General features: G+C 45.3%; 2 long non-coding RNA genes across 2 annotated transcripts in view; one reads left to right on the top strand and one right to left on the bottom strand.

Moving 5' to 3' along the window:
• LOC113929298 overlaps window positions 1-14,592 on the bottom strand; it is a 52,810-nt gene extending 38,218 nt beyond the window's left edge. Inside the window, exon 1 of the long non-coding RNA XR_004820094.1 lies at window positions 14,268-14,592. This is a non-coding gene — a long non-coding RNA (uncharacterized LOC113929298). The remainder of the gene's footprint in view (window positions 1-14,267) is intronic.
• Window positions 4,620-11,447, top strand: LOC113929299. The gene is made up of 5 exons (XR_003522156.2): window positions 4,620-4,802; window positions 6,297-6,378; window positions 6,633-6,732; window positions 10,996-11,062; window positions 11,311-11,447. It is a non-coding gene; the product is annotated as an uncharacterized LOC113929299 (long non-coding RNA).
• Window positions 14,593-24,622: the final 10,030 nt, after the last annotated feature.

Below are 24,622 nucleotides of genomic sequence, written 5' to 3'. Positions count from 1 at the left end.
CTCAAAAGGGAAGCAAGCCTACCTCTTCCCCAGGTTCCTGCACATTCCTTGTGGTCTTTTTTTATGGTAGGTGATTTGTTCCAAGAAGGCACAGTCTACCGGAGCTGGGCATCCCCATCATCCTCACAGAGTTGCATAGCAATTCTCCTGGTGCAGTTAGAGAGAAATGTCCCAGTTGCAATACCCTGGCAGGCCTGATGGAGAGGAAGCCTGATGCTAAATGAGAAACCCAACCTTGTCCTCCAGGCCTGCCCGAACTGAAGTTGCCTAGCAAGTCCAGGGCCTGTCTTTTTAATATATTTTGAAATTAAAGTCAACATGGAAATGGGGTGGGTGGATGGGTGGGTGGCTCCAACGAAATGGTCATTGTGCACCAGGCTGGTTATCTCACTGGTTGTTAGATAATAAAAGAGGATCAGATAAACACAGGCATAACCTCTGCCTCCATTGATAATGTAAATCATCCCTTGTATCGTTTGTCTTTGCTTCAGACTGGATACAAAAGGCACAGAAATGAACAATTCATGCCTAAACACGGGAGAGCTTGAAAGCTAGTATATGTCAGATGTTTACTCTAGGTCATCATTAAGGGCTTGAGTGGATTTGCCTATAAACACAGGCTATTCTGTCGGGGGGGAGTGAGAGAGACAAACTGTCGTGTCGTGTGGAGACAGCTCTTTTAAAGACACACTGCAACTTTTCTGCCACGCACAGTAAGTTATATAGATAATTCTTTTTATAGGAGATGAAATGTTGTCTCCTGAGCAATGCAAAGCCTAATGTGTTATAGAAACAATGCTTTCTCTCTCCACTTTGTGCAAATGTCATTTTTCATTATCCACCGAAGAAGAGCTTGCTGGAGACTGAAATGAGAGCAACAGCGTCACCCCTTCTGCAGCTGGTCAGGCACTTCCTGACACAGACTCAGCACAGACCTGCCCTCCAGCCACGGCAGTTCTCCCCGGGCAGCCTCCCCCATGGGGGAAGTGCAGAGCGCTGAGTCCTGGAAAGATGTCGAAGCTTTCCAGGGTATCCCTTCCCACTGCCCTCACTCTCTGCTGAAGGGTTTGTGGGTGGCGGTGGTGACTGTCGTTCCTGCCCGGTCCAACCAAAGGCAGCTAAAGAAAAAGTGCCAAGACAAACAGAACGAGAGCCTTGGGGACCCGGTAATGGGTACAGAGCATAGAGTCTGGTAATCATTCTTTTGATTTGTGCTCAGATATGTTTTCTATTTGCTTTCGCACAGAATGCACATTTTCCCCCTGGATTGCAAATAATCGGAACCAGGGTAAAACCGTCACAGAGTGGCCTTCAAACATCATGTCTGTATTGAAACTGAATGACTGATCAGACACTTAAATATGGAAACTGGGGATTCGGGTAAATTGCACTGATACGGTTTTTAAGAACACACTCGGACTTGTTTAAATAATCTCTGCTTTCTTGGGTCTCTCTCTCTCTCTCTCTCCCCCTCTTTCTCTCAAGAGTTCTGCATTTTTTTCCTTCTAATTTTGCTCCCATTTGTTCCAATTTTAGTGTCATTCAATGATGTGGTTGCACCTAAGTTATTTTTACATCATTCCTAACAGAGAGAACAAGGAAAAGAAGATGAGATTGCATTATCAACATTCCCAATGTCTGGTCCCTCTGCCCTTTTTCCAGGGTCAATTTCTTGAGCTAATCCGCATCTTCTTACATTTTTATCAGGGTCTCCTGACAAGCCTCTTTGGAAGTCAAAGACAGGCAAAGAAATAAGCACACACTGAATGACTGAATGACCGACAGGGCTGCATGTCCTGCATACCCCCTCCCCCAGGAGATTGGGCGGGGGGAACTGGTGTAGGAACCAGGGTGCTCACACCATGCTGGGTGAGGCTCCTGTCTGGTAGGGCCCCTGACAGCAGTCAGGCAAAGGAATCCTACCATGGGGCTCTAGTCCCACATTAATGTCAAGCACTGTGTTTTCTTTTAGTTACTCAAGGATCAAAGGGAAATTATTCAATAAAAAGGAACTTAAAGGGGACTTCTCGGCCTACACAAACCTTAATCAAAAACACTTGTTCAAATGCAGCTTCCTTGACCTGCCTTTTCATATCGTCTTTCCAGTTCATATACACATTTGTGATTAAAATAAGGATTTTCTCCATCACAATTCAGCACCCCCTTGCCTCTCAGCTGACCAGACTTTCACAAGGGTGACGTGACAGTTTGTTGCTAAGGAACTGAAGATATATGTCACAACTCAGTGTTCTGATGAAGAAGAGTAAATTCTTTTCAACAGATTGAATATTAAGTATAAAGAAGCCGTGTGTGTGCGCGCGCGCACATGCACGTGCATGTATGTGTGTGTACGTGCGGTATTAGAACTGACAACAGCCAGAAGGTTTCACACAAGCGCATTACTGTCTCAAATGTGGATGATCAGCCACCTGCTCTGTAAAAGCTACTCTTTAATAACCCTCCATCGCCTCACTTGTAAGAATACCGTCATGCGTTTGAACTTTTCACTCCAGCTTGTTTGGCTCCCCTCTGTTCAATGCCTGTTCCCTCACACTGTCGTGTCAGGGATTTATCACACTGTGACCTCAAGTCACTGTTCTCTCTTAAAAGGAGTCAAGCACAAACTTCCCAAGTCTCTAATATTCTAGGTGTTCGGCAGGGAGACTGGAACATGAAATTCCTCCCACATGAAGTCCACCCACATCAGTGTTTTTCGAAAATCTACTCCTCTTAGTCACGACCTATGAATACGAATAGAACTCGGCTAATGTTTCCCATATCCCATGCGCCTGAACACTGGGGAAGGTTAGAAATTATATAGTTTGCGATTTCCAGGGAGAAGTGCAATAACTTCACAGTTTTTTTTAAATAGAATTCTTTAAGAAGCAGAACATTTAAAATGTGCCCTTCTTCTTTTGCAGCATGAAAAAAGATCTCTGCCTCTCAATGTGGTTTGCCTGCTATCATGTTGCTGATTCTGTGATCTTTAGATAAAGAAAAATGGGAAAATCTCACAGCAGGTAATGCCACAAACAAATGGTATGCATACAATAATAGATAAGTACACACCGTGAATTGAAGAGGAAATGGATATATGTAGAAAAGGAAACAGTGATCCTTTGAAAATTTAAGATAAGAGCTTAATTACTTATAAAACTACAGGACGATGTGACCTGAATTTCACGGAAGAGAAGTAAACGTCGTGGTCAAATCCTTGGGTACTAGGCCATCATTTTGCTTGAATTCTCTCTCTATGCAGTAGGGGGCCAATTCGGAGTAATGCATGTTTACTCTGCCTAATTGAGGATGTTGGATGCTAATGAGTTTTCTGAACACTGCAGAAAAGAATGTTGCATGTGAAAGGAAACCAAAGGGTACATGGAAATGTAAAAAAAAAAAAAAAAAGTCACCAAAGGATACATGGAAATGAAAAAAAAAAATGTCCTGGGAACATGGGAAAGTTCACTTTGGTAGACTGGGAGAAGTCCAAACAAAATAGGTTTTAGAAAGAGGTAATGTGGTTAAAAGACACTCACTCACCCTGGCTGGAACAGAACTATAAACAGAGTTTGACCGTGACCTCCCATAAATGATACAGGCATGTGTTGACAAGCAAACAGAGCATGTCACTTGATTCTGCCCATTATTTATGCTACCCTGTGATTTCCTTCTGTGCCCCTTGGGGTTTTCTCCCAACCACCCCAAAAGTTCAAACTCTACACACATTCTGAGACTAAAAAGTAGGAAGTACGTCTACATTGAAATACCTAATCAGAAATGTGTAACTGAAGACAAACCTCTGATTAGTACCAATATAGATTCGGTTTAAGGTGATTAGGGCCATTTAGTCTCAAGATGAGAACATGTAGGAGCCTTAACATATGCTGGATCCCTTCTGCCCTGGACTCTGTCAAGGGGCAAGCCAAAAAAAAAGAGGAAGGATGAGGCTCTGCCCTTGGGAAATTATGATATGATAGCAAAATTGTATCACAGAGACACACAGGACAGCATAAGCAAAGGGTTCTAAGAGTGGTTTTGGCCAGATGTACTCCCTCTGAGAGGGAGATACCTGTCCTGATAACTAAAGGATATGGAGGTGGAGGGGAAAGGAAAGGGTATCCTTGGGCTAGGGAATCATCCACGGAAAGGCAAGCAGGCTGAAGTAGCCCTGAGATGACCTTGAATATTCTGGTTATCTGTTGGTGTGTAACAAACTATCTCAAAATTGGATAGTTTAAAACAAACATTTTATTTCGTTCATAATATTTGTGTCTCAATAATTCAGGAAGAGCTCAGCTGCATGGTTTATCTCTGATCTCCATGGTGTCAACTGGGGCTAGATGATCCATCTTTAAGATGGCTTCTTCCCTCTTCGGTCTGGCACTTGGAGTCCCTGGCTGCCTCTCTCTCTACCATCTCCCTCACCTCATCTTGGGCTCCTCACAGCATGGCAGGCTCAAGGTAATAGAATTTCTTACAATAGCCGCTCAGGGTTCCAAGAGAGTGTCCCCAGGGTCACAGCTGGAAGTTCCAAGGCTTCTTATGACCTAACCTTGGAACATCCAGACATCACTTCTACCGCATTCTACTGGTCAAGCAGGCCACAAAGGCAACCCATATTCAAGTGAACGGGATTAGACTCCATCTTTCAAAGAGAAAAATCACAACTGATTTGTAGCCAATTTTAACCAACCTCAGAAAGTAATGAATAAAGCAGAATGGTTTAAGTAAATGGCCAATGCCAGAGAGCAGGAATAAGCACCAGAGTGCAAGGCAGAGAATGAGTACAGAGGGCTTTGAAGGTAAGAGATCTGAACATTCAAATAATAACACCCTTTCTCCTGATATATCCTCTCTTGTGGAACTATGTTTGGCCACACAAAAGAGGGCACCATGATTTTCTAGAGTTCCCAGGCACTGGACTAGGTGAGTGAAGGAAACAGAAATTTCCCATCTAAATCTCTCCAAAGGGATACTCTCCAGTCAGGGCATATGTGGTTGTGAAGAATATAAACTCTTTCAAGCCAGCTTAAGAAAAATGAGGACCTATTCAGAAGCACAGCAGGCAAGCAATAAGAGCATCCCAGGACAAGAGATGGGGTAACTGGGCCACAAGAAATGCTACAAGATGGACGCTGCAAACCCCAGAGCCAGGATGACCCTCTTCACCCCTGATAGGGGCCTGGGGTCCCCCATCTCTGTGCCAGCTTCGATCTCTTTCTTGTCTTCCCAGATGAGCTTTCCCTGCTGACTCATCAGAGTACCCATGGCCAAAAATCGCTGCTCCAGGTCCACGTGGCCTTGGATCCCTACATGGCCTATAAGCCTCCGATTCCTACCACTCAACATTATCTGATTACAGATTAGTTCATCTCTTAACTTGAATTCTGGAGGGGCCTCTTGTTAGATTAGACCAGCCTATGGATTGGTCCCCTTTGAGTCAAACAACTACTCTTAGTACAATCAAGTAGGGCGGGAAAACAGGTTTCGGTGTCTAATAAAAATGTAACATAAAAGCATGGTCATCTAGTCTGTCCCTGCACCTGCCCCCACAATCAGTGAGAGAGCATGGGGGGAGAGAGTCAAGGAAAAAGGTGCAGGAAGGCTAAGCAGCAAGTAAGGAGGATCATGTGGGAAAGAGGCCAGCCCGGAGCTGGGAAATGGGACGAGGACAGAATAACTTGGTCCCCAAGCCATTCATGCATATCTAAAACCTTTCCCTGGTGGAGGCAAACCCATTTCCTATTGACCTTGCCCTGGCAGCCTTGATGCATGAAGCAGTAAAGTAATGGACAGTAATGGATAGTATCGAAGAAGGCCCTTTCTTATCTGGCTCTCACAGAGGATTTTAATGCTTATAATAGTATTGGGGTATTAGCCCTCTCTTCCTATATTATTTTCCCGCATACATATCTATACCAAGCCATAAGGGCAATAAGCATAAGCTCTTTAATTTTGTCAATAGAAATTATTAATTAAAAAACTGAGTAAGAGGGGCACCTGGGTGGCTCAGTCGTTAAGCGTCTGCCTTCGGCTCAGGTCATGATCCCAGGGTCCTGGGGTCGAGCCCCGCATCGGGCTCCCTGCTCAGCGGGAAGCCTGCTTCTCCCTCTCCCACTCCCACTGCTTGTGTTCCCTCTCTCGCTGTGTCTCTGTCAAATAAATAAAATCTTAAAAAAAATTAATAAAAAAAACTGAGTAAGAAAACAAATCCCCATTGGAGAAAAGTATTAATACTTTTAATATCATACTGTCATAGAAAAATGCAAATCGGGATTTTCCTTTTCCCTAATCAGCAGACATAATACAGGATAAAAGTTTAAATTGATAAGAGCTCTTTCAACGCTGGAGAAAGGTATTGACCTTCTCGCAGTAAAGGTAAGTGTGAAGTACATTAAAATCACCATTTTCTCAGTAATCAAGTTTACCTCTACAATAACTTTGGACTATGACACTCCTTCAGAAATGCTGTCTGCTCAAAATTCTCCAAACAGCAACCCTGAATGGAATTCTGCTGGGGTAGGAGAATCGTGGCTGGGCAGTCAAAATCAATTTGTTCCTGTGATTGACACGAGGGCCTGCATGTCAGCCAAGCCTTCTCAAACCATCTGTGCTCTGATTATGATCAATAGGTATTCACGATATGCCCAGGAAATGTGCTGTTTGATTACTTTTACATGGGAGAGAAGACAAAACATCTCAACCTAGAGTCTCTTAATGTGGATGTAGAAGGTGGGTGATGAATTATTAGAATATAGAGTTTGCACTGATAAACTTTTGAACTTTCATTGAACTTGTAGATTAAGAATAGGCAGTTTTTCCAAGAGGAAAATTCACCAGACAACCAACAATTTTTCTTTCACATATTTAAGGGAGATGTTCGATCTGGTAAGGAAATAATAGTAATTTATGTCTTTGATAATTGAGAAGGATTATAGTTCTATACACAGAAAAAGCAACCATCACCCGGGCCCTGTGAGTCACAAAGCCATTAAAGAAGAAGCTTCCAGCTTAACAGCAGATGAAACCTCCGGATTTGGAGCATGATGTTCTCCAAGAGGGAGTTGAGAAAAGGAAAAAGAAATCCCCATCTACTTGTAAAATTAGGGCTCCCTCTCTGCCTTCCTTCCAAACAACCATAATGACACTTTTCGAATTCAGCTTGATCTCCTGCACTAAAAGAAACACACACACACACACACACACACACACACACACACAGAGCCATTTCTCTGCATGCATAGCTCCCTTGCATACACTGAAATGCACACATATAACAGACCCACAATGACCCTCAGTGGGAGGCAACCGTCCAAACGTAAGCAAGGAAGCTGCCTCCTTCAATCTGCTGAGACCCATCATTCTCCAAACATCATTTGTCCCGTAATCTGTAGGAACAGCCTGGAGCAGATGAAAGATTAAGAAGGAAGATTGCTGACCAGCTGGAAACATGTGTTTGGTACATTCAACTCACTATAAGAAATTATTTTACTGATAAAATAGTGTCAGCTGAGATCAGGTTCCTAAGAGATGGGAATTACTAATTTTGCTACAATGACACTGAACAGCTTGTATTAAAAATACACACTGGCTGTGTGTAGTGATTCTTTGGCTTGTTCAGTACAATGCACCAAAGACTTCAAGTAAATGCTGGCCACTCTCCAGTTCAGTTGCCCTTATTAATAATAGATCCTATCACCTTCCTTCCCCAGATCTCCTCACTATAATGTTTTTGCTTCCCTGGAATTCAATTTGAGTCAATCCTACCACTACTTTTAGCATGCAACTTGCTGGATGCTCAAAAGAAGGACACGATCTAATCACAAGAGGCTAATAGCTGGTGTTGATAAAGAACCATGGGTGTTATAATGCAAGGCTGGGAAACAGCCAACAAGAATGAGAAACACAGTCTCAAAGCAAAGTCTAAAGATGGAGCCAGAAGCTCCATTTGGGGGGTTCAGAGTGCCTATTTCATTTGCAGGAAAGAGACTTATGCAAGTTTTCTCAAGTCATGGGGGTTAGATGTTATTAAAAAAAAAAAAACAAAACCCAGACCTGGCATGGAAAAGCCCATCAGGAGCTTGGGCAGGTCTAGGGACTCATTATTCTATCTCTTTGTCTTATGGCATCTTTACCTTGCCTGCTGGTCTCTTCTGTCCTCCTATCTCTACTGACTTGGCTTACTCCAAGTTTCTGTTTCCTTACAACTATGGTTTGCACATGACTGCTCATGACCTTGACTCTACCTCCCGGTGTTTAGTTTTAGCACACACTGCTAACTGTCTTATTGGAATTTCTAAAGAGGAGAGAGAGAATTTAGTTGTCTCTACTCACATTTCATGTGGACATACTCTGGGTTAGTGGTCAGCCACTAGATGGATTACTTTAGTGCTGATGACCCAACCACAGGCCGGTTCTCTAAGGACCGGGTCTGGGGGTATAAATAAAGCTGTCCCTTCAGCAGGGGCAGTTCAATTTATAAAAGGCTTGGTCGGCATTCTAAAGGTTGATCTGCCTGGTCCAAGGGATAAGTGGGAAAGGTTCTGTGGAGGAGGTTACATTTGAGATGATCATAAAAGGATCCTGTGAATGGACAGGCAAAGATGGAGTAAACATGGAGGTGATTCCATAGGCAAAAGCCAAAAACAGGAAAGTAGGGAGTATGTGAATATTTTGTTTGGCTAGAGCAGTGCTTCTCATATTTTTCTGTGCATGTGAATCACCTGAGGATCTTTTTTTAAATGCAGATTCCTATTTTCCTATTCAATAAACCTGAGGTGGGACCTGAGATGCTGAATCTCTAAGTTCCCAGGTGATGCTAATGTGCTGGTAGAGACTTAAGAATAGTAGGGCTAGAGAAAGGAATATGCCAAAGCCTTAACTGGTACCCACTCCACTTCCAGCAGTAAGCAGCTCTGAAGGATGTGGGACAGAAGAATGACATAATCAGAGTGGTGTTAAAGAGCAGTTGATTTGGCAATGCTTTGTGTGATAAATCGGAGGAGAACCGGAAGATCAGCTCTTTAACAATTGTAAAGACGAGGAAAGAGGTATTACGGACTCAATTAGGATGACTTCTCTGGAAGGGGACAGGAAGGGATATATAAGATAAGATATATAGCCAATTGAACATGCCCTTCCCAGGGTCCTTACCCAGTCTTGCCTTACTTAACAAGAGAAGTCACTTCCTCAGGCGTCATCTGGTCACATCTTTCCATGTCCTTTGCAGGGTGTCTGCTTTTCATTTCAGATCACATCTAAAGATACACACTCTCTTTTACCTCTAACCCTTAATTTCATTCTCCCTGCCTAACTGCATTTTTTATTGTGTGCAACTTGCCACATGATTTAACTATATTATAACCACATAACTATGTTATTCCGCTATTATTTCATTGTGTACCAGTAACCAAATTCAGTAACTATATTTGTTCTGCTGAGGGGTTTTGTAGAAAGCTTATCTGAAGGGCACTAGGCAATGAAGTAAAGTCTATTACCGCCTTATCACCATCAAGAAAATGATCTGTTTGTTTGCAGTTCACTGAAGTACATAGCCAAAGAAATTGAAAGAGAGTATAGGGAGGGCTTGAGTGAAGTCCAGAGATGGAGATGGATGGATACTCTAAACACTAGGCTTTGGTTCAAGATGCCCAAAAACAGCTGTGACAATATGCAGTAGGGAAGTTGCCAGATCGTGTATTGACAGGAAAGGAGAGATAAGGTGACAAACCTTATATTAGAATTCAGAACCTCTGTTATTATGCAGCATACCTAGTCCCTACTATACATTTAGAACCAAGGGAAAGATAAACTTGATGTTAAATACAAATCCCACCTGAAATTTTCTTAAGGCTAAAGGCTTCATAATATCCTGAGATTAAGGCTATAAAGAAGAAATCTGTGCTTACCTATTGGATCGTTCGTGCCATTTTGAGGTCAAATTCTGAATACTGAACTTCGGTTTTCTGGTTGAACATTTGAGGTCCCTGTGCATTAAATAATTTACACACCAAGCAGGACTTTAAATCCATTCCTTTTCCTCCTACTGGGATGGGATTTTGTGCACACATGTGCACTTACATCTCAAAAACCAAGCAGTTGTTGCTGATCAAAAAACAAAACAAAACAAATTTTCCTGTGCTTATAGAAAGAAAGAAGGAAAGAAACAAGGGAAGGAAGGAAGGAAGGAAGAAGGGGAGGAAGGAAGAAAAAGAATTGTTCAGTCCAGGATATTAGAACTATTTTGATTGCACAAGAACATAATCAGAGTCAGGAACACAATGGAGGAAGTATTCCCAAAGGAAATCAAGATTAAAATGCACACTTGGCCTCCTCCTACAAATGCCAACCTCCCAAGCCCACAGGTCATTTTGTTTGACAATGTCACATCGATTCACATTTCACAACGTGCTCTTAACTTTAGAATCTTAATGTGCCGGATGGAATTAGCTGTGTCTTTTGAGTAGAGCCTAATCCTGACCATGTCCATTTTTGGAGAGACCTCCTAGTTGGTTGGAGGCATTGGCAAGATGCCTTGTCATTTTGGACTGTTGGGTGAGCTAATAAGCTTCTATCTTGTTTTCAAACATATTCACACAAACATACAGATACACATGCATGTGTACATGTATGTGTATACAAATACATATAGACATGAACTGAACAGAAACATTATATATATATATGTGTATATATATATATATATATATATATATATATATATATATATATATATACATATCTCCTTACAAGGCAATGGGAAGCCACACTTTGAAGAGGACATGGATCTGGGGGAAAAAAAATCCACATTCTCTAACAACTGTGGTAATTGTTTCACTATGTATATGTATATCAAAGCATCATGTTGTACACCTTAAATATATGTAATTTTTACTTAAAAAAATAAAATAATAACAAATAAGAAATACGGAAGTGAGACTTCCTATGATCAGTGAAGGTGATGGTAATGGGTCAAACTCTCTGACCCCATTTCAGAAGTAAAATGAGGTTTGGGCCACTAGCAAACGGCAGGGAATGAAGAGGAAGAGGCTTCTGAAGACCGGTATGAACCCGCGTGGGCCCCTGGGAAGGAGAAGGAACAGACACGCTGGACCTACTTCCTTTCCTCAGCTCCACTCCATGCTGGGGCTTCGGACTGTGGACACATTTCTGAATGTTCTGGTGGTGGCTGTGCGTGGGGAGGAGTAGAGCAAGGAGTCAGCCCGCCATGCTGACAACTTGTGCTGTCTCAAAGGCAGTATTTCCAGAGGGAATGATCCAAATCCTTCTTTCTGCTTCTCTCTGTTTCAGTTCCTTGCCTAGTCCCACTTGCCCAGAAAGAAGAACCACCTTCACCATAAGTAACATCCCTTCCCAGAGAGGTCATGGTCTATGGTCACACAGCCATAAAAAGGCTGCAACAAAGACATCCAGCTTCTTTGACTGCAGACTGCTGTAGGCTCTTTCCTCCTGGCCTTGTGAACAGAGCTTTACTTAGCATTTGTGGCTGCCCAGTGGGCCCTGCCTCCAGGCTGCAGGATGGCTACTGGGTTCAAGCCTCATCTGGCACTTCCATGCCGATGTCACATCCTGCCACTCTCTGCAGTCACCCTCCAGGCGGTCATCACAGAACCTATTCCTTGGTCCCAGCATCATTCACAACCACCCATTGCTCCACAAGGGACAGGGGAGCTGAGGTTTCGGGGCCCAAGTGTAGAAGCAAATTAGAGTGTTTTTAATGTTACAAGAATGGTAGCAAAAACTCCTGGAGGACAAGAGTTGCATTAATCAGCAAACATGTGTTATGAACAATCCCTAAAAAAAAAAGGTACTATAAAAGAGTAATGATGATAAAAACACATGTGTGTGAGCGGGGTGGAGTTTAGGGGTGGCTTCATGGAGCGCTGGGGTGTGTGGGAGCCACTCTTTCCCAACAGATGTGAGTTGGTGAAGTGAAAATCTGGAGAACACACTTACAATGCACCCAGCAGGAAAGCCACAATGAGGAGCCCAGCTGGGGAAGAACCCCATGGAGGGCAGGAGAGCCGAACCGCACGAAAATGGCTTCCCTCCCGGAAACACTTGACTTCAGAGCCAGCCATTATTCCGCCAAAGTCCGCACGGAGAGAATCCGGCTGTCAAGCTGGGGAGGTCCTTACCCCTCCAGAGACCAAAGCAAGGTGTCAGGGAGAGACCCCGCAGCATCAGTGGGGAGGACGCTAGTCACCGGCTTGCTCTCCCTGCACTCCGAGCTCCTCCCAGGCACCATCCCATACTGCAGACACTGGAACACGAAACACTCTGTTTCCAGTCTTCCTCTGCAGGTAGCCATCCAGACGGGATGAGGTTTGGCCAATCAGATACACCGGTATGAGTCCTCAATTTAGAGCCCAGTTAGGTGGGGGGAGCGGCAAGGCAGGGAGTCTTTAGGTGGCTGGCTCTGCCGTGGCAGGTGGGAGCACCGCCTTCCCGTCAGAGAGCACAGTAATTCCACGAGCTGGCATCGCTCCTGGGAGCTTTGACCACTGCTTGCCCAGCGCTTCCAAGTGTTCACAGGCCACTGAATACCTGATTATTCCTCCCCTCCTGTTCCAGCTAGCTAGAGGGATTCCCATTGTCTGAATCGGCCCAGACAGTGGCAGACCTGCCGTGTTCGACACCCAGAGTGGATCATTTCTTTAATGCCCTCCTCTATGGGACAAAATTATTTTCAGTGGTAATCCTGTAATAAGCAGTCATTACTATTATTCTCCTTATTCGTTAGTTTTAAAACAATCACAGGAATAAACTTCAGTTTTAGAGATACTATTCAAAACCAAACATCTCCTGTATGAACTAATTGGCATTTATGCAATTTTATACACTAAGACACCAAGTGGTCATGTGGAAGGACAGAACTGAATTAACTCGGGTTTTGTTTCTTGGCTTTACGATCACTGCGCTGTTACTGCTTATCTACTGTTTAAAAGCAGGAAAACCTAAGTACTGGGGGGGCTGCAGACATAAGTTGTGCCTGAAGCCAGCTCAAACCATCCCGGACCGTTCTTCCTGGGAGTTCTCCTAATTAACTTTCAGGTGGGATAGACTCTATATTAAAGGACAAGTAATAAAATATGCTAATTTGAAGGATATATGTATATTTATATATATACATTTATGTGACTGTATATAATTAAAATTCAACAGTCACCACAGCAATTATTTAGAACATGGACCAACAAAAGATTTTGGGGAAGGAGTATTTTATCACTGACATTGTTTAGAATTGCCAGCATGGGGATAATAAAAAGCAGACTGACTTACAGTCGATTTTATTATTGGTTTTAAATTCTCAGCAGACAATGCAGCCCCACACCACAGGCAGCAGCTAGGAGATCTGCCCCTGCGGCCTGTGCCGGTGCCCCTGCCCTGAAGTGAGCAGGCAGGGGTGAGCCTGAGAGAGCCTGACCCCAAGCGTGAGGGCTCAGGAGGGCCATGGGGCATCAGGGGGAGAGCCTGAGACACCAGGGCCTTCACCACACATGCCAAGGGACTCAGCCAGAGACCCTCCTGACTGCCCAGATCCACAGATATTGCTAAGGCGGAAAGATCCCCTCACAGATTGCCTTTGGTGAGGAGGAATGAAGAGCCCCAAGCCCTGTTGAAACACTGGTGCCCGATTCTCGGGAGTGAGGTGACTCACCCACCCGCATATGATGGAAATGTGCATCTCAGCATGATTAAAAATCACTTCATGCCACGAGCCCTTAAGGGCACACACAAATAGTTGAATCTATAAATGTTAACTCTACCGATGCCAAAATTCCACTTCCATCTAAACCCCCAAATTTCCTTGATTGGTCAGGCAGATGAGCTGCACACCAGCATGTTCGGGAGAAGGGGGTCAGGGAGGGTGAAGGCCTCCAGCAGAGGCTCAGCCACCAGGCCAGGCAACGACCCAGGCACCGTCTTTAAGGAAAGCACCTTCTCTCTCTTCTCCTCTGAATTGTAGCCACCCCAGAGGTAGCAAAAGCGCTCTGAGGGAAGAGACCGAGGTGCTGTCCGGGCCCTGTCATGGTCCCCAGAGGCACAAGTCTGATGCAAGGCTAACATCCCAGTTCCAGGGAGAGTCCAGTTCGTCTTTCCACCTTCAGATGACGGACTTTTAACACAAAGGTACAGACTCACCGAGGAAAGACAACACAAGTGGGTATTAATGCAGGCCCCCGAGGCCCCCTGGGAATTGAGGGGGACGCTCCCCTAGGACAAAGAAGATAACAGTTACTCACCACCCCCGGAGGGCACTGTGCACTGGCAGAAAAGATGCACGTCTGCATCGCCTCACACCGAAGGACCCACAGGATGTTCCGACCTCTCTCGTCTGGGCAGCAGCAGTGGGTCAGATGTGTCTGCAGGTACCGAAGACACAGCCATGGCAATAGGCCTCTGTGTCACTAGCAGCCCATCCTGCCGAGCGAGAGGGTGCTGTTTTATAATTAGAACTGGCAAGCAAGGCAGGGCCATTCGAGCACATGGCTAGCTAGTGCCCAGGTGTGTGGGAGGGGGTACGCCCTGGCTCATGCATTTCAAACAGCGCCCTGGCATCTAAACTCAGATTGCAGCATCTTGTCAAGTAGTGTCAAGCCAGCCTTATATCTAAGAGCTACAGGCCTTAATTACTCCAGGGAACAGTCTGGTGATGAAACAAAGAAAGGCTTGTTACAAAGGCCCCTTTGTTGAAAGGGCCTTTGCCTAGATTGCTCCAGGCACCCCTTATACCCGTCACCATCCGGGTGCTAGGAAGCAGTACCAGTCAAGTAACTTCTGTGGGTTTTGGAAGACCTATCCTCAAGTCTCACATTTCCTGGCTGTGTGATCTGTATAAGCCACAGATCCATCCCAAGCCCCAGTTTCCTTATCCATAGAATGGAGGTGATCAGTGTGAACTTGACCCATGTGATTCCAGGCCCTAGGCCTGAGTGCTGCAGGGTCGGTGGAGGTGCCAAACACCCCCGGCCATACCCCAGCACTGCTGAGCATTATTTGTGCCCTCCACAGGCAGGCAAAATCGAACAGTCCTTTGAATGATGTCCCACCCCTCCATCCCCCAGCACAGAATGAACACGTAGAATAAGTAAGAGAATGTCTTTGTAGTGCATATTTTTTCTTTTTCCTATCAGGGATCCACCACTCTTGGGGAAGCGGTGGCGGGGGTGGGGGCGGGGGCCAGTGTGCAGAAACCCACCTCCTACTAGGACAGCCAAGGAAGTATGTGCTGTTCCCTCTTCTCATTCTGAAAACAAAGAGAGGCAGGCAGGTGATCAGCCAGGCCAGGCCAGATCTCCTGCCCTACACTTGGAATCTCTAGGGAAGGTGTGAGACAGAGGTTCAAGGAAGATGAAGATTCTTCCTGATGTTGGTAGAGTCAAGAGACCAAGGCCCTGAAGCTGTGTCCAGGAGGAAGGGACATTGCGGGCTCCTAGCCCACTGTTTCTGGGGGTGGACCTGTGCTGTACTTTTGCTGCCCCAGCCCTGCATTCCTGCTGCTTCTCCAGCCTCCTGTCTATTCTGTGAGCTACTGGATGGATAGCCTTCTGATACATTCCCTTTCTGCTTATGTTGACCAGATTTGGGCTCTGCTGTTTGTAACCAAGAGTCCTATCTCGGACATAGTGTGAAAGATATGGCCAGGGAGGAAAATATCCAAAACACAGAAAAAAAAATATTTTAATCTACCTACACAAATATCACAACATGATTTAAAACTGTGAAAATGAGGGGTGCCTGACTGGCTCAGTTGGTTGAGCTTCTGACTCTTGGTTTTGGCTCAGGTCATGATCTCAGGGTCCTGAGATCGAGCCCTGAATCAGGCTCCACACTCAGCAGGGAGTCAGCTTGAGATTCTCTCTCTCCCTCTGCGTGCATGTACACTCTCTCTTTTTATCTCAAATAAATAAGTCTTTAAAAAAAATGGAACCTTTAAAAAAATAAAACCATGAAAATGGGAAAGAGACTCATACCTGACTGTAGTGACATGGTAAATGAACTGATTCATTCACTTGGAAAAGTAAGCAGTCATTAGAATAATGGGTATGAAGATGACATAACAATAAGGCAAGTGCTCATGAGATGGATTGACAAGTGAAAACAGGGTAAGAAGTTTTATGTACCAGACAGCTGACCTTCCTCCCCTCAGAATATAAACTCCCTGGGGTTAGGATTTTTTAGTCCATCTTGTTGAGGGTCCTACCTCAAGGCACTGGCAATAGTAGGCACTCAGCTAATACTTACAGATTCAGTGAATGAATGAATGAAAGGAACAATGATCTATCTGCACAGGGGAGGGATGGAGCATCGTCAGATGCTCTTAGTGGCTGTTGTAGGCTAGTCAGATTTTTAAAAGCTGTTATTTTCTCTATATCCAGCACTTTCCTTCATGTGGTTTTATTCGTTTTCCTGAGAAGCAAAAATTTATTTTTCTTACTCTAAACCACTGGTAGGTGACCCAACTTCTCCTAAGATGTCCCCTCTTGAGAAGCCTAAGTTGCCACCAAGCAGGGTGAGAAGGGCAAAGGAACGACTGCTCCCCTTGCCAACAGGAAATGCTTGGCTGAAGCAATCCATTAGAAGCTGGCCCTGCGGCCAAGTAAACATCACCTTCCTGCAGCAGCGAGCACCCTGGACCCTCGGAGCACTGCCCAGGCCACATCAAAGTCCTCCGGCCCTCCTCCGTGCCCCCTGGTCTGTCATCTTTCTCACTTCCTTACCAGGCATCCTCGCCAGTCCCCGAGCACCACAGGATCTAAACAATAGCAGATTCCACAGCCGGAGGGAGTTCAAAGGGGTCAACAGCCCAGGCAGATTGGCATTCAGCTGAGGCCGCCACCAGCTTAGCAAGTGGGATCCCTTCCCACCTCGGAATGACTAAGCAGGGGAGCAGAGGAGTCAGCATTCTGCAGGAGTCAGGAGGTGGACTTCAGGCAGCCCTGAACTTTGGCAGCAAAGAGGAAAGGGATATTAATCAGTCAGGTGAACTGTGAGGCTAGAATCTGCTACAGATGCATGGGCCGGCCTGGCGGTAGGTACCTGCTACGATCACCATCTTAAGGCCACCGCTGGCTTCTATTCACTCTGATGGTGGCATTCTCTCTCCTTCTCCCTCCCTCCCTCTCTCCCATCCCCCGCCGCCCACCACACACGCAACTTGCTTCCTGATAAAATTAAACCGTGCGAAGGAAAATGCTGGACCCAGAGCAAAGACACACATGAAAGCACACACCCTGCACAGACTCCACTTGGCCTCCTTCATGTCGTCTCCAGAAATTCTTCTCCGCAGCTGCCACTTCCCCATCTTATATAAAGACCTGTTAAGTCCAGGTTTGATCCTACCCAAGACCACAAGCCCCAGGCTCCGTGGCCCACCCTGAAGGCATTTTTCCCCTTCTGAACTTGGGCTGCGGTTTCATGGGTTGCGCGGTACCAGCTGGGGGGGCAGCCCTACACAGAGCTCTGGGTCCCACTACGCAGGTTCTCCCCCCAACTAAGCTCCTCAAGGCACCGGGAATCACCCAGTGCCCTCTCCTCAGAGCTCCGGGTCCCGGCTCTGTGTGGTCCCCATTCCAGGCTACGGAGGCAGTGAGCCACCAGGCAACCTCCTTCCACCAGAGGTCTGTATGTCTGATCTAGCAGAGCTCTAGAAGATTCTTCGCATAAGGAAAAATCTGTGTCCTAAGATGGCCGACCGAGCCAGAGAGGGAGTCCGGGGGCTCTTCCGGGTTCTTCTCCCTGCCCCGCTTCGTGAACACGCCGAAAGTGCCAAGTTTGCGGAAGTAGATCTGTATAAATTGCCCCCTTGGTTTGTGCTCGGGGCTCAGACCTTTGGAGATCACTTTCCTCAGAGCCCGCAGGCGTTAAACAAACCTCCTATCCTCCAAGATCTCCGGGTGCTGCTTTGTTCTTCCATCGGGCAATCCAGTCCAGGTTCTGTAACACTTCAAGCTTCTAGGTGTTAATAACCCAGTCTTGCCTCTGCTTCCCCAGACCTTGGGGTGGTAGCTGCTTCCTGCAGTTACCTCTGAAATACTTCAGGGTTCCTTTTTTGCCATTTCAGTCTGCTAACACCAGTGTAAGTAATTGCCTTTATGAGATACTCTCTGTCAAGATAACTACGGTGATCAACTCCTTACCTCAGTCATGTTTATATGATCAAAAGACTTTCTGGAGTGGTATTAGCAGTTTTGGTTAGTTTTACTGAATCCAATTTAAGTTAAAATTCATTGTTTTTTTTCCAATTATGCTTTAATTTTAGAATTTTTTTTTTTAAACGATGGTGGTTTTTGTTTTCTTGGGTGAATCCTATACCGACACTGGAGAAAAGCTATTAGGAAAAGATAGGTCGGATTGAACCTGCTAGAGAAGATACTTCTCTGGGTAGTTTGATGGAGGGTCCATTTCTTCCTCACTTAAAGTGGGGAGAATTTTTCATTCATCATGTTCAAATGACAATCCTCAAGAAAGCTGGAAGTTAGCACCCACTAAGCTGTCCAACTTATTGACCATTTCTTATCTCTGAGGGGTTTTAGGTACAGAAGAACTGTAGAGGAACATATGTCTTTTAAAAAGCCAGGGATTCCAGAAGTCTTGAAGAAAGAGGTTCTTGGCAAAGGAAAGAAGACCCAACTTGAAAAGAGAATGCTACAGAAGGATATACCAATAAAGTTAAGCAAACTAACTGTTCATAAAGACCAAAGGGAGGCCACCACACTCTAAGTCAGAGGGGGAGGGCTATTAAAATCACAGGTGGTTGCAATAACCACACACCCATTCAGTGCTGAATTTTCAATCCCTATCTTCTTACTTTGGGAGCAATTAGTCTCGGGTGAAAAATTGCACTTGCAGCTAATTGCACCTGCAATTACCTACTTCCGGGTGCAATTAGCCACTTGAACCTAATTCTGAGTGTGCAAGTGTTTAATTTCATGTGAGGAGGTGATTGCACATACAGTTAGTTGTGCCCTCAGTCTTTGCACCTGCAACTCATTGTGACTAATAAAACAAGTCTTCATGCAAGTCTGGTTGAAGGCACATATGGTGGACTCTGCTTGGGGACCCTGTTGGAGGGTCCAATCCCTCCAACGATTGGATTGGGTGGGCTGCCAGAGACACTTGTGTGCTGAAGGGACAAATTATTAGAACCTGTCACTCCTTGGATCTATGAGTACATCACCCGTGCCCCTTCCTACAACATGTTCCTCCCAAACTGTGGAATAAGAAGTCAGCAGACAATGGGGCGCCTGGGTGGCTCAGTTGGTTAAGCGACTGCCTTCGGCTCAGGTCATGATCCTGGAATCCCTGGATCGAGTCCCGCATCGGGCTCCCCGCTCAGCGGGGAGTCTGCTTCTCCCTCTGACCCTCCCCCCTCTCATGTGCTCTCTCTCTCTCATTCTCCCTGTCTCAAATAAATAAATAAAATCTTTAAAAAAAAAAAAAAAGAAGAAGTCAGCAGACAAGAAGCCCGGCTTGGCCAAGATAACACACCAACTCTTCTGCTGATGTTCAGAAGCACCCATAAGGCACAGGTCAGGTCAGAAATGCATTTCAGCCAATTCTCCATTATTTAAGATAACTCTGAAGAGGTTGTTCAAAACACTTAGGTAACAGACATTTACTGAAATCCTACTATGTGCTTACTCATATAGCAAATCCAGAGATTAATAGGCATGGCTCCTGCCTTCATGTTCATGTCAGCTCCACAAATATTTATTGAGTACCGACTATCTGCTTGGCATGTCCAAGTGCTCATGAGCTCATTGGGAAAATCCACTTAATTCTCTTTCTACAAACATCTATCAACACCTCTCGGAATCCACACTGAAGTGGGGAAGAGAGATGTTAAACAACTGTTTACACAATTAATGTCCTAATTAATGGCTGTGGGAGTGCATAATCGGAGGCTGCCCTGGGCTGAGAGTTCAAGTTAGGTTTGTCCAGAGAATTGATACTTGAGCTGAGATTTGAAAGATCACTAGGAGTTACCCGGGCAAGTGGCTAGGGAGGGAGAGTCCCAGCTAGAGGGGTGACACTGCAAAGGCTCTGATGCCGGAAGTAACAACACTGAGATGTGGAAAGATGGCCAGAGTGGCTGGAGCAGAGCAAGGGGATGGGAGGATGAGGTTTACATGATTAGTGAGAGGAGGTTCTTCAAAGTAGCCCAAAATGCACCCCAGGAGAGAACAGATGATGGTGGCTACTAGGAAGGAGTGCACTGTGTGGCCTCTCAACATTAGCCTGTAGGGACTCTTGATGTGAGGTATATTTTTTGCCCCTCTTCCTCTAATCTGACCGATAATGTCTTCATTATTGGACCCCGGAAGAGCACAAAGGGACATGAGGTGGAGGGAGGACAAACAGCAAATCAGCCCCTCCTTCTCAACTGCATAACCCTGAACTTAAACTTAGGTAAGTAACTCTAATTTGGAGGTGAGGTTGAAGATTTACATTAGACTGGACTGGACTTGTAATACTTGAAAATAAACCTCATTTTCAAAATTGAGGCTCTTCTAATAGTTGAAAGGGATCCAGAAAGCGATAAGATCTGCACGAATTGTCTCTAGAGGATGGCAAACGGACCCACCTGAGCACTTGAGGCTTGAATGGAAGAGACATGCAGCCTCTTTGTGATGACACTCCATTGAAGTCTGAGAAGGCAGGGAAGATTCCACAAAGGTAAGAAGGACTGTGGGATTTGATAGAGAGGAGCACTGCAAGGGAATAAGAGTGAGAACACAGGAGTTGAAGTCTGCTGTCTGCTGAGTGGGAAGCCTCAAGAAGTCGAGCCTAGCAAGAGTGGAGGATCTGAGGTGTGAGCAGTAGGGCTGGATTAAATGGGGTGAAGTCAGATGGGAGGAAGCCATGAAGGCCAGGCAATAGGAGTTAGGAGTCTCTAGCATCAAAACTGGCATCTCCTCCAGACTCTTAACAAGCATTGAAATGACTGAGTTTGAGCCTAAAGCGGGGGTTCATCTAGGTGAGTTCCCTTCTAGGGCTGATTAGGACTCCCCGCCCCCTACTTCTTTGTGTATTGTCTGGTGGGATGGGGAGAAGTCATTGTTGTGAGGCATATTAGCCCCTTTGCCAGCATTCCTGGCCACAGTGGAACATATGCTGTGTAGGTCTTTAAGGATATAGGGAGAGCATCCTCTCTTTTCCCACTTTCTTTACAGTGGCCAAGACTGGCTTGCTGTTCACCAATTCAGCTACTCCTCCCTCAACACACAGCAAGATCCTGTTTTCCAGTCTCCCTTTACACTTAGAGTCATGGATCTGGTTTCCAGTCAAGTGGCCAGTATAGCCCTGGGCCCTAAAACATTCAATCCAGCCTTCTATGTATTCTCCCCTCCCAATTCATAAGACTGGAAATAAAGGACTTCAAGATGGTGGAGACACATGCTAGCAAGAATCTGCTTCCCTGCTGACAGAGGCATCATCAGAACCCAATTAGGTCATGACACAGGCAGGGAAAAAGCATGCTTGGTTAAAGCATTCAGATGTGGATGGGGTACCTGGGTAGCTCTGTTGGTCAAGCGTTGGACTCTTGATTTCAGCTCAGGTCATGACCTCGAGGTCCTGGGATTAAGCCCTGTATCAGGCTCCCCACTCAGCGGGGAGTCTGCTTATCTCCCTCTCCTTCTGCCCCTCCTCTAAAATAAATAAATAAATCCTTAAAAAATAAAAGCATTGAGATGTGGAGCTATTCAGGACTGTAGTGTAGCCTAGTCTACCTTAACAGGGCAATCCACCCCAGCCCCAGTGTTCCCTCTTGCTTCCCTCTGCACCTGTCCCGCAACACCCATCCCACAACACCCTTGGCCTCATTATTTTCATGCAGCAGAATATTCACAGCTCTAGAGGTGGGGCAAGAAGACCCAGGAGGAAAACACTTAGGCCTTTCTCTTCCTTGACCACATTGCTGCATTGCCACACCATGGCCTTTACTGGTCCCTCTTCCTGGAATGCTCCTCCTCCAGATGTTCCTTCTGGTGGCTTCTCCTCAGCCGAAGGGACCCTTTCTCAGAGAGGCATGGGGCCACCTGCCAACAACTTACCATTACAGTACTCTCCTTTACTGTCTTCATGGCACTTACCAATCTATGAAGCGATCTTTTTTACCGTCTTTCTCCTAGGATATCATCTCCATGAGTACGAGGTCTAGGTTTTTATATATTGCCATTTCTTTAGTGACAGAACATGCCTACACCTACTCAGCAAATACATGTGGAATGAATGAATGAATCAATGAGTGAGTGAATGAATGAAGAGAGGGTATAAAGATTCATACCTCCGGGCTATCTAGGCTCACCTCCTTTACAGATGAGAAAATCGAGCCCACCTCCCTAAAAGGAGGAACCAGAAAAGCATCTAATGCCACTCTACCATGCTAGCTGTTTCTGGAGTGCTGAACTTGGACGTGATTTATTCAAACGAAAACTCTGGGGGAATTGTTTCAGAGGGATCCATAAAACAAATGTCATTTGCACCTGGAGAATTCACCCAACCTTCCAACCAATTTCAAATATGATTCCTTAACGCAGATTTGACAAATTTGAAATCTCTTATACAAAGCCATTTATCATCTAATGTGTACCTGCCCTGCACCGCAGTTTAAGTTATAGCTTTTAATGGGACAAAACATTTCTATAAAATCATCAAAATACCTTAAACCAAAACTGCCTATGAGAAATTGATGAGTTTCAAGCATTGACTCAACCCCTGAAAACATCAACCTTGCCATTGGCACCATGGGCACTTCTAATAAAAGCAGCTAAGGAGGTATAATGAATATCTAATGAACCATTTTGTATATCTATGTGGTTTATCGAATTGGAAATAAATCAATGAGCCTTAGTAAATGCATATTTTTGCGGTATATTCATAAACAACAATCTTGTTTTTCTATCATGACTCAAGTGTCATTCTTTTTATAACACAACTGAAGATTTAATCATTAACTTTATATATATATATACACATATATATGTATATATATACACATGTGTGTATATATATATTATGTGTGTGTGTGTGTGTGTGTATACACACACACACACACACACACATAACCCAGAGTGTAGAGAGGGAGGGCATTCTCAGGCAGGTTTGGTTCTTAAAATGTTTTCGTGTATGGAAGCTCTGTGGATCATGAAGGTAAAACCGAAACACTCACCAACTAGTAGTGAACACAGGGCATATGAATGATAACTGGTAAACGACATGGAAACTTCCATGAGTACAATACCAGGAGATAACCTAGACTGAGCACCGGGAGACAACATGAAGGAAAATAGAGGGCAGGGTGTCCTGCTTTGCAGGCACTGTAGCTGAGCCCAGCTGCCCCTCTGGGCTGGCTCAGCCAGGGGCAGGTGGTCTCATTGGCCTGGACCAAGCTTCTCGGGCAGTCCAGTTGGGCACTATGTTCCCCTGCAGGCCTCCCCCACGAAACCCTGCCTAAGGTCCGGCTTGGTTGTCCCACCAGCTTCCTCAGCTGGAAATGGGGAAGTTGCTTCCCCTCCCGTTGGCATGGGCTCAAACCCTATGATCCAAAGCTGCCTTTCTATCTCAGCGACTTCCCTTCCAGAGGCCAAATATAACCATGCCTTTCCCGGCTCACAAAAATTCCAGTCAGACAGCCATGCACAGGGACAGCCAGCCAAAGAGCGTCTCCCCAGGCCAGCCCACAGCCAAAAATAACAGCCACTCGGTTAGTATGGGCTGGATATTTTTTTTCCTGTTGCTGGGACTTTGGAGTTATTTTTTGTTTGGGTTTCGGATTTTGTTTTGTTTTTGTCATTTGGAAATAAATAGAGTAACTACAGAAGAAGCTACATCAACATCCCACATTAGGCTCATGGCTTTAGTGCCCGTCGCCATAGGTCATGACCGGAAGGTACTGATCTCTTACACCTCCCCAGTCACCTACACAAAAAGGAGAGTCTAGCAAGTGCATCTCCTCCCCACTCTGTCCAGCAGTGCTTCCTGCGGGGCCACGATCAAGGTTGGACACAACCACCAGGCTGTGTTTTCTCCACAGTCCAGCTAGAAGGACTGGAAGAGGCTCATCTGTGGGACAGGGTGGGGTTGGTTCCAGGTTTATCCCATGAGGCACCTGGGCTGCAGACAGGCCGTCAGCGCTGTCTGTTCAGTGCCCTCCACAAGGACTAAAGTGACTTACATTATTAATCTATTTCTTTAAAAGTACACAGTGTTTAACAACAACCAAGTCTACTTCGGATCTGCTTCCTGACACTCAAGGCTCTTGTCGACCAGGTTTCTTTTTGCAGGCCAACAGACACATCTTGTTAAATCTTACCTAGGGGGTAACACTAAATTGAAGCGTGCTAAAGAGATCCAGGCTGGGAAAGGTAATTGTCTTCTCCGTGCCCTATTTCCAAGCGCAATGAATAATAAGCAATTGTGCAAAACTATAACCTTCAATTGTTGGAATGCCTTTCTACTTTTGTTCTTCAAAGGCAAAATGTTTTCTAGCATGATATTTCTACCTGAGGAAGAAAAAAAACACACCCCTCGATTTCTACACGTGCGTGCATATCACAGATACATCTCATTTCTTGTCGTATTGCATGCTGTC

The sequence above is a fragment of the Zalophus californianus genome, chromosome 5 (genome assembly GCF_009762305.2).
Source record: "Zalophus californianus isolate mZalCal1 chromosome 5, mZalCal1.pri.v2, whole genome shotgun sequence".
Lineage (NCBI taxonomy): Eukaryota > Metazoa > Chordata > Mammalia > Carnivora > Otariidae > Zalophus > Zalophus californianus.
The sequence above is the reverse complement of the archived record's forward strand: the minus strand, read 5'-3'. Positions and strand labels throughout refer to the sequence as shown.